This window comes from Xyrauchen texanus, chromosome 44 (assembly GCF_025860055.1).
Source record: "Xyrauchen texanus isolate HMW12.3.18 chromosome 44, RBS_HiC_50CHRs, whole genome shotgun sequence".
NCBI lineage: Eukaryota > Metazoa > Chordata > Actinopteri > Cypriniformes > Catostomidae > Xyrauchen > Xyrauchen texanus.
The window spans coordinates 972,135-984,000 of NC_068319.1; the positions used below are offsets into that span (position 1 = coordinate 972,135).

An 11,866-nucleotide genomic window follows, 5' to 3' on the forward strand; every position below is an offset into this window, starting at 1 on the left:
AAACTCACGACTCCAGGTGTGATAGTCAGCATCAATACTCGCTGAGATACCCAGACCTCCAATAATACAATAATGCACCTTAAGGTCACAAGGTCGCCTCACCACCATCAGTGAAACACATATATGCATGTTCAGAAACATGCATATATGTGCTGCATGCGAGTTATTTTTCTAACCGTTTACTGCATGTTTGAATGTGACACAGCCCACACAGTTTCCAAGGATACAGTTCTTGAGAAAAGAGTTGATGATGAACCTCCATCTGTTGGGCTGTATTCATCACACGCACATGCCCACGACCCATTTCCCCCAAAACTTCATCTAGCAGCTCGTACTTCATTAGTACATACTGCAGGCATCACTTAAAACTTTAGTGTGCTGCTCCATTAATCACTGTCTGTTCTACAGAGTTTGGCTTTACTCTGCCAAAGACCATCAGGAAATCACTGGTCTATTTTACCACTACAATCCTCATTACTCACTGGCGGAAAACCGTATGGCCATTGTGGAACGGTTTCAACAAACCTTCTGATTATTACCAGTCCTGTATCAAGACATGATAATATATTATCTTGGGGATAACGCCAGCAGAGGTGGACGGCATTAAACAGATCTTCTGTCCTCTGTTCTGATTTGTAACTGCATAGAATAGCTTACAGTAAGTTTTAAAGGAATAGAAATTTCATTTAAGTTGTCATTCACTGAAAACCCAGGGCTGCATGTTTACTTTTTTAGATGTTGTCACTGGGGCTAGTGAACTTAGAAATAATCATTAGCACAAATTCCAATTTATTTTCCAAAATTGTTATTTTTCAATAATTGTACTATTTTTGTTAGTTACTAGAGCTACTACAATTTTGATACAATATAATATGATAATGTAAATAATATATATAATAATAATTATGTTTTTAATATATTATTATATACTTTTATTAGTATTGATATTCAAGATAAATCATGTTGCACCCCCCCCCTCTCCTCCAGACCCATCACAGAGTATAAATGCTATGAATTAAATCAACAGTTAACTTAATGTAATGATTGTAGAATAGACTACTGAAACAACTATATAAATTAAACACTAAATCAGTGGTTCTCATTCAGGGGGCCGGGGCCCACTAGGGGGGCCTCAGCAAACTTCCAAGTGGGCCTCAAGACGACTTAACATTAAGTTGATAAGCTATAACATGAGTCCTGGAAGGCTCAGCGAGTATTGACGCTATCGCACCTGGAGTCAAGAGTTTGAATCCAGGGCGTGCTGAGTGACTCCCAGCCAGGTCTCCTTAGCAACCAAATTGGCCCGGTTGCTAGGGAGGGTAGAGTCACATGGGGTAACCTCCTCGTCGTTGCTATAATGTGGTTCTCGCTCTCGGTGGGGCGTGTGGTGAGTGACTCCAGTCAGGTCTCCTAAGCAACCAAATTGGCCCGGTTGCTAGGGAGGATAGAGTCACATGGGGTAACCTCCTTGTGGTTGCTATAATGTGGTTCTCGCTCTCGGTGGGGCGTGTGGCAAGTTGTGCGTGGATGCCGTGGAGAATAGCGTGAAGCCTCCACACACGCTACGTCTCCACAGTAACGCACTCAACAAGCCATATGATGTGCGGATTGATGGTCTCTGACGCAACTGAGATTCGTCCTCCACCACCCGGATTGAGGTGAGTCACTACGCCACCACAAGGACTTCGAGCGCATTGAGAATTGTCCGTTACAAATTGGGGGGAAAAAAATAAATAGAAAAATACATTAAATAAGCTATAACATGATAATCTAACTTGCTATAGAAAATCTAAAAATGCTAAAATAAATAAAATAATAAAATAAAAAGAACATGTAAAGTGACATTTCTTATTATAATTCAACTCCTTTCAACAACTGTGTTTATTGAAGAACATCACAAAATGAATCATGATTTTGGAGAGCCTTCAAATATTGTCTCTTGACAATGAGTCAAAAAGTTTGTGAACCCCTGATGACTGAATTACCTATTAGAGGAATGCGTCCCAATATATGATGTTTTTGACTTTGAAATGTGTTTTAAAATTTCCTTCAAAAATTATATATATATATTTTGATCCACGGAAGAAATAAAGTCACATGGGTTTGGAACAACCTGAGGGTGGGTAAATGATGATGGAACAATTTTTGTTGTCTCATGAAAATCATTTACAGTGTGTTTAATCCATAGAAAATGTTTTCACTGGTTAATGACCAAGTGGTCAAATTTTAGTATAAATATCACCAGCTCGGATCAGTCTTAATTGATTGACTCATTCAGGGTCTCTTTTGAGAGTTTATAATCCATATATGTGGCATTTTGGATTGAGAGCATGTGGCATGAGCTGATCCGCATCTTTAGCAGGTGTACTGGGTACGAGAGCATAATCAGGTAAAGTACGAATCAGATTAGATATACATAACGTTTGTACACCCAGTAGAAGATGGAGAATTTTCTGGCATCTCTTTGATTATTTTCATCACGTGTAATTTTTTTGCATTCTGTCCCAGAAACATTTTCCCAGCAGACCTGAAACCCCCTTTTGGGTCACCGGTTGAAGAACTGCTGTTTTAGCGTATGAATAGTTATTCATGTGTGTGCAGACAATTGCAAAACTCTTGCAATTCTCCTGTTATGTTGTAATGCTACAGAAAGCGTTGCGGTTCAATCCGTGAGCAAGATGCGCCACTCCTCTGAATCGTCATTATTCTAATGCCGGTCATGATGCCAAACCATCTGCTGCACATTCAAAGGCTCGACTCAGCTCTCCTCTTCTTTCTGCTGATAGTGTGCTATCAGTCTGGAGCTCGTCCATAGCGTCACTTCATCATTCAAATGCTCTCAGGAGCTTCAGAATCTCTTAAAGCATGTGTAGTTACTCACCACATGGCTGTATTTTTACTCCAGCGATGAGGAACATAATGCATCCTGCACTCAGTCTCACTGAACTCAGTCTGTGGTTCGATATTGCAGAACTTAAATTTACATTTATGCATTTGGCAGACGCTTTTATCCAAAGCGACTTACAGTGCACTTATTACAGGGACAATCCCCCTGGAGCAACCTGGAGTTAAGTGTCTTACTCAAGGACACAATGGTGGTGACTGTGGGGATCAAACCAGCAACCTTCTGAGTACCAATGTATTATACAGTGCACTTATTACAGGGACAATCCCCCCGGAGCAACCTGGAGTTAAGTGTCTTGCTCAAGGACACAATGGTGGTGACTGTGAGGATCGAACCAGGGACCCTCTGATTAACAGCCCTGTGCTTTAGCCACTACGCCACCACCACTCCTTGTGGTTGTGAACACTACACGTTCCAGCCAGTATGTGGGACGGTTGTCACTCGGCAGGTTTAATCAAACCATCATTGTTTCAAAGAGCTGATGAGGTAATCTGCATAACCATCATAACGTATGTCTAACTTCTATGCTTAATAATTGTTCACAGTTTACAAGGTTCGCTGAGGGCTAAGCCCCTAATCGCTTCCAACCCCAGCAATGCCCCTGACAATATGCACTTTAAAATGTCATTACAAAGCACTCCTTTGTCCCTTCCGGCTTTCCATAGTTCCATGCACATTGTGTAAAATTAACAGTTGTATATCATTAATTCGTAGTAAGCGATTTTAACCTTTCACTCCCTTAATGCCGAAGCGCGAACGCTCTGAATATGTGCACGAATGCTGGACAGCATCTGCCAGACCATGATCATTATGTGTAACTTTTTTGGTGATAAAATACTTCTCCTATCCCAGTATGCAGAGACAGTCATAAGCAAGCCATTCATTTGTTAATTTTCTTGAAAACTGTAAAGACTGTCTCTATGGTACTAATAAAAAAATCCCCTTTGTTTTGAGCGACCCATCTCAAGAGACAATACATATATGCTGGATGAAGTTGAGATACCGTCGCATTATCCAGGTTTGTTAGTCCGACTCGTACTAATCGTAAAAGCTTTGATTTCAAAGTGCATGGAAACATACGGAGTATGTCACACAGTGTGCTCAGGTGTATGCAAGTATTCCATGCATGCACAAATGTACACAGTGCATACTACTTTCTAATAACAGGATTTAGTATGCCATTCTGAACATAGCCCAGAGTCTTTCTGGAGTGAGTGGAGTTGATGCACATTGTATTATTGCTGATTCTTTCTCTTATTATTACACTGTTTGCTTTAAAACAATTAAGCATTATCACTGATTATGCATCAGTTTGGCCTTTGATTTACACTGATAAGAGCATATGCGCCGGTGCGTGAGCCGCATTTCGAATGAACCTCTTAATTACCCCCTCAAGCGCTCTCAAACTCTTCAGTTGGTGAGTCAAGAATTCAAAAGAGATTGTGAAGAATCCTACATGTGCATTCTCACCGTATCCCTCTGTGTGTGCAGCGGCTTTGGCCTGATCCCGGGTCTGTCGCTCAGTGTCGAGTCTGACGGCATCTCTCCTCATCATCCGCGTTTGCTGCATAATCGATAGTCGCCCTCCAGGGCTCTGTGAGGAAGATCAAAGATTCCCATTATCATTTCTGACAACGTCTCACTTTCTGCAAACATTTTGCACTCGTTCTGTAAATCCACCGTGTTTTGTTGAACTTCTGAAATGCTCCAGATTCTGCTTCTGCTTGGCCTTGTAGTTTCACACAAAAAAGAGTGATGGTTTCCCAAACAGTGGGTGTTTTCAGCCAGGATGGTTTTTCAACCGTTTTACTTGATTTGCTAAAATAGAGTGGTCGTTTCCCAATACCTTTCTCACCTCAGACGTCCGACATCTGCTGGAATGAAAATATAATGACATGAAATGACAAGTATGTCCAGTAGATGGCCTCGGTGCTCCATGCATTGGCTGATCTCTATAAGACAATGTTGTAACAAACTTACATATTACCACAAGTTACACATTTGATGTATATTTAGACATTCTTAAAAACTATTATTTGTCCAATTGTAGCATTGAAGTGTTGAAGTGTCAGATTTTGCAATGATGCTCTAATATTCGGTCAAACCTGACCATGCTGTTACAGTCAAATCTGATCTTCAAATCTAGTGATGTGCACATGTTTGTGTGATGTTTATCACTAATATAATCAAATAAAAACAGACCTGTATGTGTGTGCATGCGTGTTTTCTGCATTATTTGACAAAACAAATAAATAAATCTGTGTTTAGCATTTCCTATGGTGGGTCAATTTTAACAATGTGTTCCTTTTTTTTAATGACCACTTAGACTTATGGAATCAAGTCCAGATTTGTGTGTGTGTGTGTGTCTGTGCGTGCGTGTGTGTGTGTCTGTGTGTGTGTGTGTCTATCTGTGTGTCTGTGCGTGCCTGCGTGCGCGTGTCTATCTGTGCGTGCGTCGCGCGCGTGTCTGTGTGTGTGTCCGTGTGTGTCTGTCTGTGCGTCCGTGTGTGTGTGTGTGTGTCCGTGTGTCTGTCTGTTCGTCCGTGTGTGTGTCTATCTGTGTGTCTGTCTGTGTGTGTGTCCGTGTGTCTGTCTGTTCGTCCGTGTGTGTGTCTATCTGTGCATCCATGTCTGTTTGTGTGTTTGTCTGTGTGTGAGTGTGTCTGTGTGTGTGTCTGTCTTTGCGTGTGTCTGTCTGTGCGTGCGTGCGTGCGTGCATGTGTGTCTGTGTGCGTCCGTGTGTCTGTGTGTCCATGCGTCCGTGTGTGTGTGTCCGTGTGTGTCTGTTTGTGCGTGTGTGTGTCTGTGTGTCTCTGTGTGTGTGCCCGTGTGTGTCTGTCTGTGCGTGCGTGTGTCTGTCTGTCTGTCTGTCTCTGTGTGTGCGTCTGTTTGGCTGTGCGTGCGTGCGTGCGTGTCTGTGTGTGTGTCTGTCTGTGCGTGCGTGTCTGTGTGTGTGTGTCTGTCTGTGCGTGAATGCGTGTGTGTGTGTGTGTGTGTGTGTGTGTGTGTGTGTGTGTGTGTGTGTGTGTGTGTGTGTGTGTGTTTATAGCTAGTGGAGGAAAAGTCTCGTACCACTCAGATAAAGGAAACCATTTTTATTAAAGAAGCAATATCAGAATGTGTCAAAAATGACCCGAGCACCACATGAGGGTTAATAGGCCTGTATGATTGTAGTAAATGTGACATGTTGCTGAATACACATTTTCACATGTTTTAACACACTTTTAAAGCTTGAAATATGTGAAAATGACATGTAATAATGTAACCTACCATGAGACATATAAACATCTTTGATCCATATAATCATTGGTCAGTTTAGATTAAAAATAAAAATAGTAACAGCCAGTTTTGATTAAACAAATCACTTACAGCATTCAAAATAAATGCAAAAGCATATCTGAGTAGAATTGCATTTGTTTTATTTGCATATCCTTTGACAAATAGCCGGTACATGCTGCAGTGGTGGCACGACAGGTATAAAATCATTGTTTGATCATAGTTGGTACAGTTCCTGTCACAGCGATTGCACTTTGGAAATTGGGAATTTGGGTGTCTGAGCATCATGTCACATGCTTGACTCTATTATACTGCACTTAATATCCTGTTATTATCTAAGGCATTAACAATTTAATGTATAATGTCTCTATAAATATTCAAAGAACACATTCATGTGAATAAAGTGTTGAATATGTAGTTTGAAGAGAATCATTTCTTTGGTAAGCAGCATGTGAAACTGGAACGAGCTGCATATTGTCTGAACCTGGTGATGGGTGAGACGCTCTGTATCCCAGCATGCTCTTTATTAGCCCAGTTAGGGTCGGGCATGTGAGGCATTATTTCCTCCGCAGAGTTCGGCCTTTCTGATTAAATTAAATGATGAATTATAGATGAGGATCGGCTGGCTTGAGTCTGTCTGCTTTGTAATGATCTCCCGGTCGGATCATCTTATAATGCTTTTGCCCTTCGTTTATGTCCATAAGAAGAGTTATCGGAGATTCATCAGCAATGCATGATGGGTTTGACTAACTTGGTTATCCATTCGCTTTTCTATGAGAAATATTGCTGTGAAATACAAACAGCGTGTCTCAATTCAATGAGCAAGAAACCTCTGTTATGTTCATCTGTGAAGGACTTCAGCTGTCTGTATGACTTTTATTATTACTCTATCTGGACATTTAAGATCGTGTTGATATTTAGGATCATATTATGGGATGGCTGTATTACTCTGAGTGACAGCAGCAGTGTAAACACAGCTTTTCTGAATATGCATCAGGTCACTATAAACAGTTACTATGTTCATTCTGTTGTGCTGTAGTTCATCAGTGCATGAATGAAGAGTGTATTAAATGGCAGATAATGCTCTGGCAGTCCTCCAGGGGGCAGTCCGTTTGTTTATTGATGTATTTTAAAGCTACTTTTGAAGATATGAGCTTCTATCAAGTTCATGAGTGAGATGTTTGTGGAAAATGAGGTGAACCTGTAGGGAACACATCTGAGTAATGTGTAACCCCAAAATAAAAAAATATATATTATTTTATTTTTTTAAATTTAAATTATAATTTTTATAAAGAAAAAATTATGCATTTATTTTGAATTCTCCTTACTGTAATGCAAAAAATAATATATAAGAATAATAATAAACATTTGATCATATATTGTATGATATAATATAATAAATGCATACATTAAGGAGCAATATTTACCCCTTGGATTTTATTTTCAGGGGCATTTTTTTAACCCTTAACATGCCATTTTACACTCAATTTTAAAAGCTTAACACCATTCACACATGCTGTAGACTATTTGAAAAAATATTGGTATTATTTTTCTGAATACCCCCCAAATTAAGAAAAAAAAGTATCCAATTATTAATAAATAATATTGCATGTGCTTATTATCTTGTGAAAGTTTTCTTTTTATTTTTTTAATTTGTAAGCATGTAATTCTGGTTCTGTTCACTCGACCTCACTTCGAAAAGTCTTATTTCATTCCACTAGATGATAGAAAACCTAAAAAAAATATTTTTTCATCACAATACACAGATGTGAACTGTAGCGGGCTCTAACACATTATACCCCTCACAGATGTGAACTGTAGGGGGCGCTCTAACACATTTATGCCCCTCACAGATGTGAACTGTAGGGGGCGCTCTAACACATTTACCCCTCACAGATGTGCTCGTCCATAGACATTCAGTCTAATGTTCAGTTCAAGCACCACCCTCATTATTTCATTGAATATCTCGGCCTCTGAGTGGACTACAAGCTCAATATAGATGTTATTACAAAGCTGAGATCCTCCCCTTTATGAAACATTGTATCATCATTAGTTGAAAACATGTTTCACTGATGATTTGTTTGGCATGCTTTTCCTGCGGGACTGCATATTTTGTTGTGGACAGCTAAGATATAACATTGAATTATTCACACAAGCAAACTCACAGACAAGTAAACAATGGCTCATTTTATAGAGAACTTCCTAAGGTAAAAGCAGATATATAAAGTGTTTGGTTATTTGGGACTTAAAGCAGCTGTTATTGGTGCATAAACGAGAAATTTGTGTTTGAAAATCATATTTCACTTTGTGATTCTTTTGGAAATCTTTCAAACTGTGTTATTAGTGCAACAAAATAAACTGTACAGTCACATTCCTGAGAATGAGAGCTTTCATTTGATATATAACTTGTGTGTGTATGTAATAACATTTCTATGTGGAAGAGTTTTATATTCATGTTAATAAGTCTACCACATTACCTCTAGGGGGCGCTAATTTATTTATGTTTTATCGCTAATAAATTGCATTAAAAAAATTATTTTGTTATGTTATTTAACTTTAATGCAGAAGTGATGGTAATTTCTGTAAAGTTTAGATTCTAAGCTTTCAGATGATACCACATTTGCCTGACTCATCTATACGGAGACTTTAACGTTTCAAGCGTGAACTTTTTTTTGGCAATACATTTGCCCTGAGCCCCCCTGTAAATTTTTTTGCAAATTTATGCAAATTGACCCTTTTCGCAGACGGTGATGACACATTTCTAGCAGGGTAAATCTAGCAACATTTGTAATATTTTCAGTTTTGTCATTATTTAATGCAAATGTATAACATTTCGTTCTCTGCATTAAGGTAATGCAAATGTGAACAAAAAAAGTTTGGGTCAATTTTTCATTTAGAAAAAGTTTTTGCTAACCCTCTATAATGTTGAGCTGAAGTGCTGTTATTAGTGTGCGTCTATTATGTTTCTTTGGTTTTTGGACCTCACAGCTGGTTTTAATTGAAGCCCACCGGACGGAGGTGAACGGAGAGAACACTGGCCATGATGAAAGGGTGCATTAAGATCCTGTTCAAACATGCAGCGGCCGGAAAAGCCTGCTGGGTAACAGTGACGAGACACGGTGGCACATCTGTAACGGGTTCAACTAAAAGCTCCAGCAGCTGCATTACGGCTCTTTGTGCAGTGTCCTTTAAAGCCTGATGATTTAACATGTTCTTACCATGTTATTTATTAGCATATGTGTGCTGGGGGCTCTTTTGACTTCTTGACCCATCTACAATAGCAGTAGTGTTTAATATGTCTAAATGCAGATATCTGTGTGTAATCCATGTGTTTATACATATACAGGTATGCATTCATATTTATAGACACAATGTGCATTTTAATGTTAATTTAGTTTAAACTGGCAGAAAACAGCATTTTATAATTGCCATCTGTTAATTCAGTGCATTCGTCATCGTCAAGCAATCTGGAGCGTTCAAAGAATTTGTCAAGGAGAGATTCTTACTAGAGGGCAAACAGTGTAATTGATATCAGCATTCCCATCATTTAGCGAAAGCATATGTGCATTATATAGCAGCATTAATGTATGTTTGAAACAGTGTTAATGTATAAAAGTTTGCACCGTGCTCCTGTGAAATGATTTCTTTAACAGCTGCTTCATAATAAGTTGTTTTTGGATGTGTTGCTCATTCTGCATTTAAATTGTTTCTGTAAATATGAAAGCTTCTGTGATCTTAAATGATATTAAATGACAACTCAAATAATACACAGCAGATTTAATGTAAGTGCTTTTATAAAATTAACATTTCTGCCTTAAAAACCCTCCAAAAATGTTCCCAATTCACTTCCATTGTAATTAGCTGACTGTAACCTCCATTTTTGCCTGTCTTCGGGTCCAAAGGGGGCAATCAATCACAAAAAACATTTTAGCCTCTGTATGCACAAGTCACTTCAAATAACAAAATACGGCCTTAAACCGTCCATGTCGCAAATAAGTGCCACCTAGAGGTCAGGTGGTACAATTATAAATATAAATAAAGTCTTTCAAATAGCACTTGGGCAAGTCATATATCAAATGAAAGCTCTCATTCTCGGGAATGTGACTGTATAGGTTATTATGTTGCACTAATAACACAGTTTAAAAGATGTTCAAAAGAATCACAAAGTGAAACATGATTTCTGTAAATCATCAAATACAAACGTCTCGTTTATAACGTTGATAACTGCTGCTGTGAGCCCCAAATAGCTACAAACTTTATATCTACTTTTACTTTAGGAAGGTCTCTATAAAATGAGCCATTGTTTACTTGTCTGTGAGTTTGCTTGTGTGAATAATCCAATGTTATATCTTAGATGCCAACAACAAAATATGCAGTCCCGCAGGAAAACATGCCAAAGAGATCATCAGAAATATATGTTATTGATATATGATTATACGTCATCACAAAGGGGAGGAGCTCAGCTTTCTAATGACACCTAGATTGAGCTTGTAGTCCACTCAGAGGCCGAGATATTCAATGTAATAATGAGGGTGTTGCTTGAACTGAACATTAGACTGAATGTCTATGGACAAGCACATCTGTGAGGGCTGAAATGTGTTTGAGCGCCACCTACAGTTCAGCTCGGCATTTTATGACAGAAGGTGATAGAGGAATTATTATGTTTTCTAATACTTTCTATCATCTAGTGGAATAAAATAAGACTATTTGGAGGGAGATGGGGTGAACAGAACCTGAATTACATGCTTACAAATTAACATGAGACCAATTTTTTTGCAATTGGTCTCTGAGTTAATGGTGAGCTTTTAAATAAGAGTGTGAAAAATTGCACGCGGTAGCCAGAAATGCTTAAGCGTTGAAGAGTTTAACTTGTATTGAACCCAGAATATTAATCTAAAATCGATTAGTCGACTAGTTGTTCAAGAAACCCACCGATTAGTACGTTTTAAAAACATCTTGTTAGCAATGCAGCGTTCCTTATTGTTTATATTTCACTTGAGGCTTGTTTGAAACAGTCCAATCTGCCTCACTTTACATTTTATCCAAAGCGACTTACAGCGCACTTATTACAGGGACAATCCCCCCGGAGCAACCTGGAGTTAAGTGTCTTACTCAAGGACACAATGGTGGTGACTGTGGGGATCAAACCAGCAACCTTCTGAGTACCAATGTATTATACAGAGCCCTTATTACAGGGACAATCCCCCCGGAGCAACCTGGAGTTAAGTGTCTTACTCAAGGACACAATGGTGGTGACTGTGGGGATCAAACCAGCAACCTTCTGAGTACCAATGTATTATACAGAGCACTTATTACAGGGACAATCCCCCCGGAGCAACCTGGAGTTAAGTGTCTTACTCAAGGACACAATGGTGGTGACTGTGGGGATCAAACCAGCAACCTTCTGATGACAAGTTATATGCTTTAGCCCACTACACGCTGAGCGTGTTCTCTCTGAAAACAAGCTTTTAAAAGATTCTTTGCCAGAATATGAATGAATCGTGCATGTGTTGATGTTGTCGATTTTTAAGTGGAGAGTCATGCTTATTCATTCAGTCTGGAGAGCTTTCAGAACAAACAGACGATGAAAGCAGAAGGGTTTATGGATGCAGCGTTGAGGGGAGTCTGACATGCCTGAGTTCACCTGAGCCTGCCACGCTGTTGTGTCTATTGGCTCGAGAGCCG

The 11,866-nt window shown here is 39.2% G+C and overlaps 2 long non-coding RNA genes across 3 annotated transcripts in view; both read right to left on the reverse strand.

Annotated features, from left to right (window-relative positions):
• Window positions 1–2,984: 2,984 nt before the first annotated feature.
• LOC127636457 (uncharacterized) overlaps window positions 2,985–11,866 on the reverse strand; it is a 185,185-nt gene continuing 176,303 nt past the window's right edge. For both annotated transcript variants that reach the window (XR_007969604.1, XR_007969603.1), the window contains exon 3: window positions 2,985–3,062. This is a non-coding gene — a long non-coding RNA (uncharacterized LOC127636457). The remainder of the gene's footprint in view (window positions 3,063–11,866) is intronic.
• Window positions 3,063–11,866, reverse strand: part of LOC127636460 (uncharacterized) — an 84,254-nt gene continuing 75,450 nt past the window's right edge. The window contains exons 2-3 of the long non-coding RNA XR_007969607.1: window positions 11,275–11,520; window positions 3,063–3,185 (exon numbers count right to left, since the gene is read on the reverse strand). This is a non-coding gene — a long non-coding RNA (uncharacterized LOC127636460). The remainder of the gene's footprint in view (window positions 3,186–11,274; window positions 11,521–11,866) is intronic.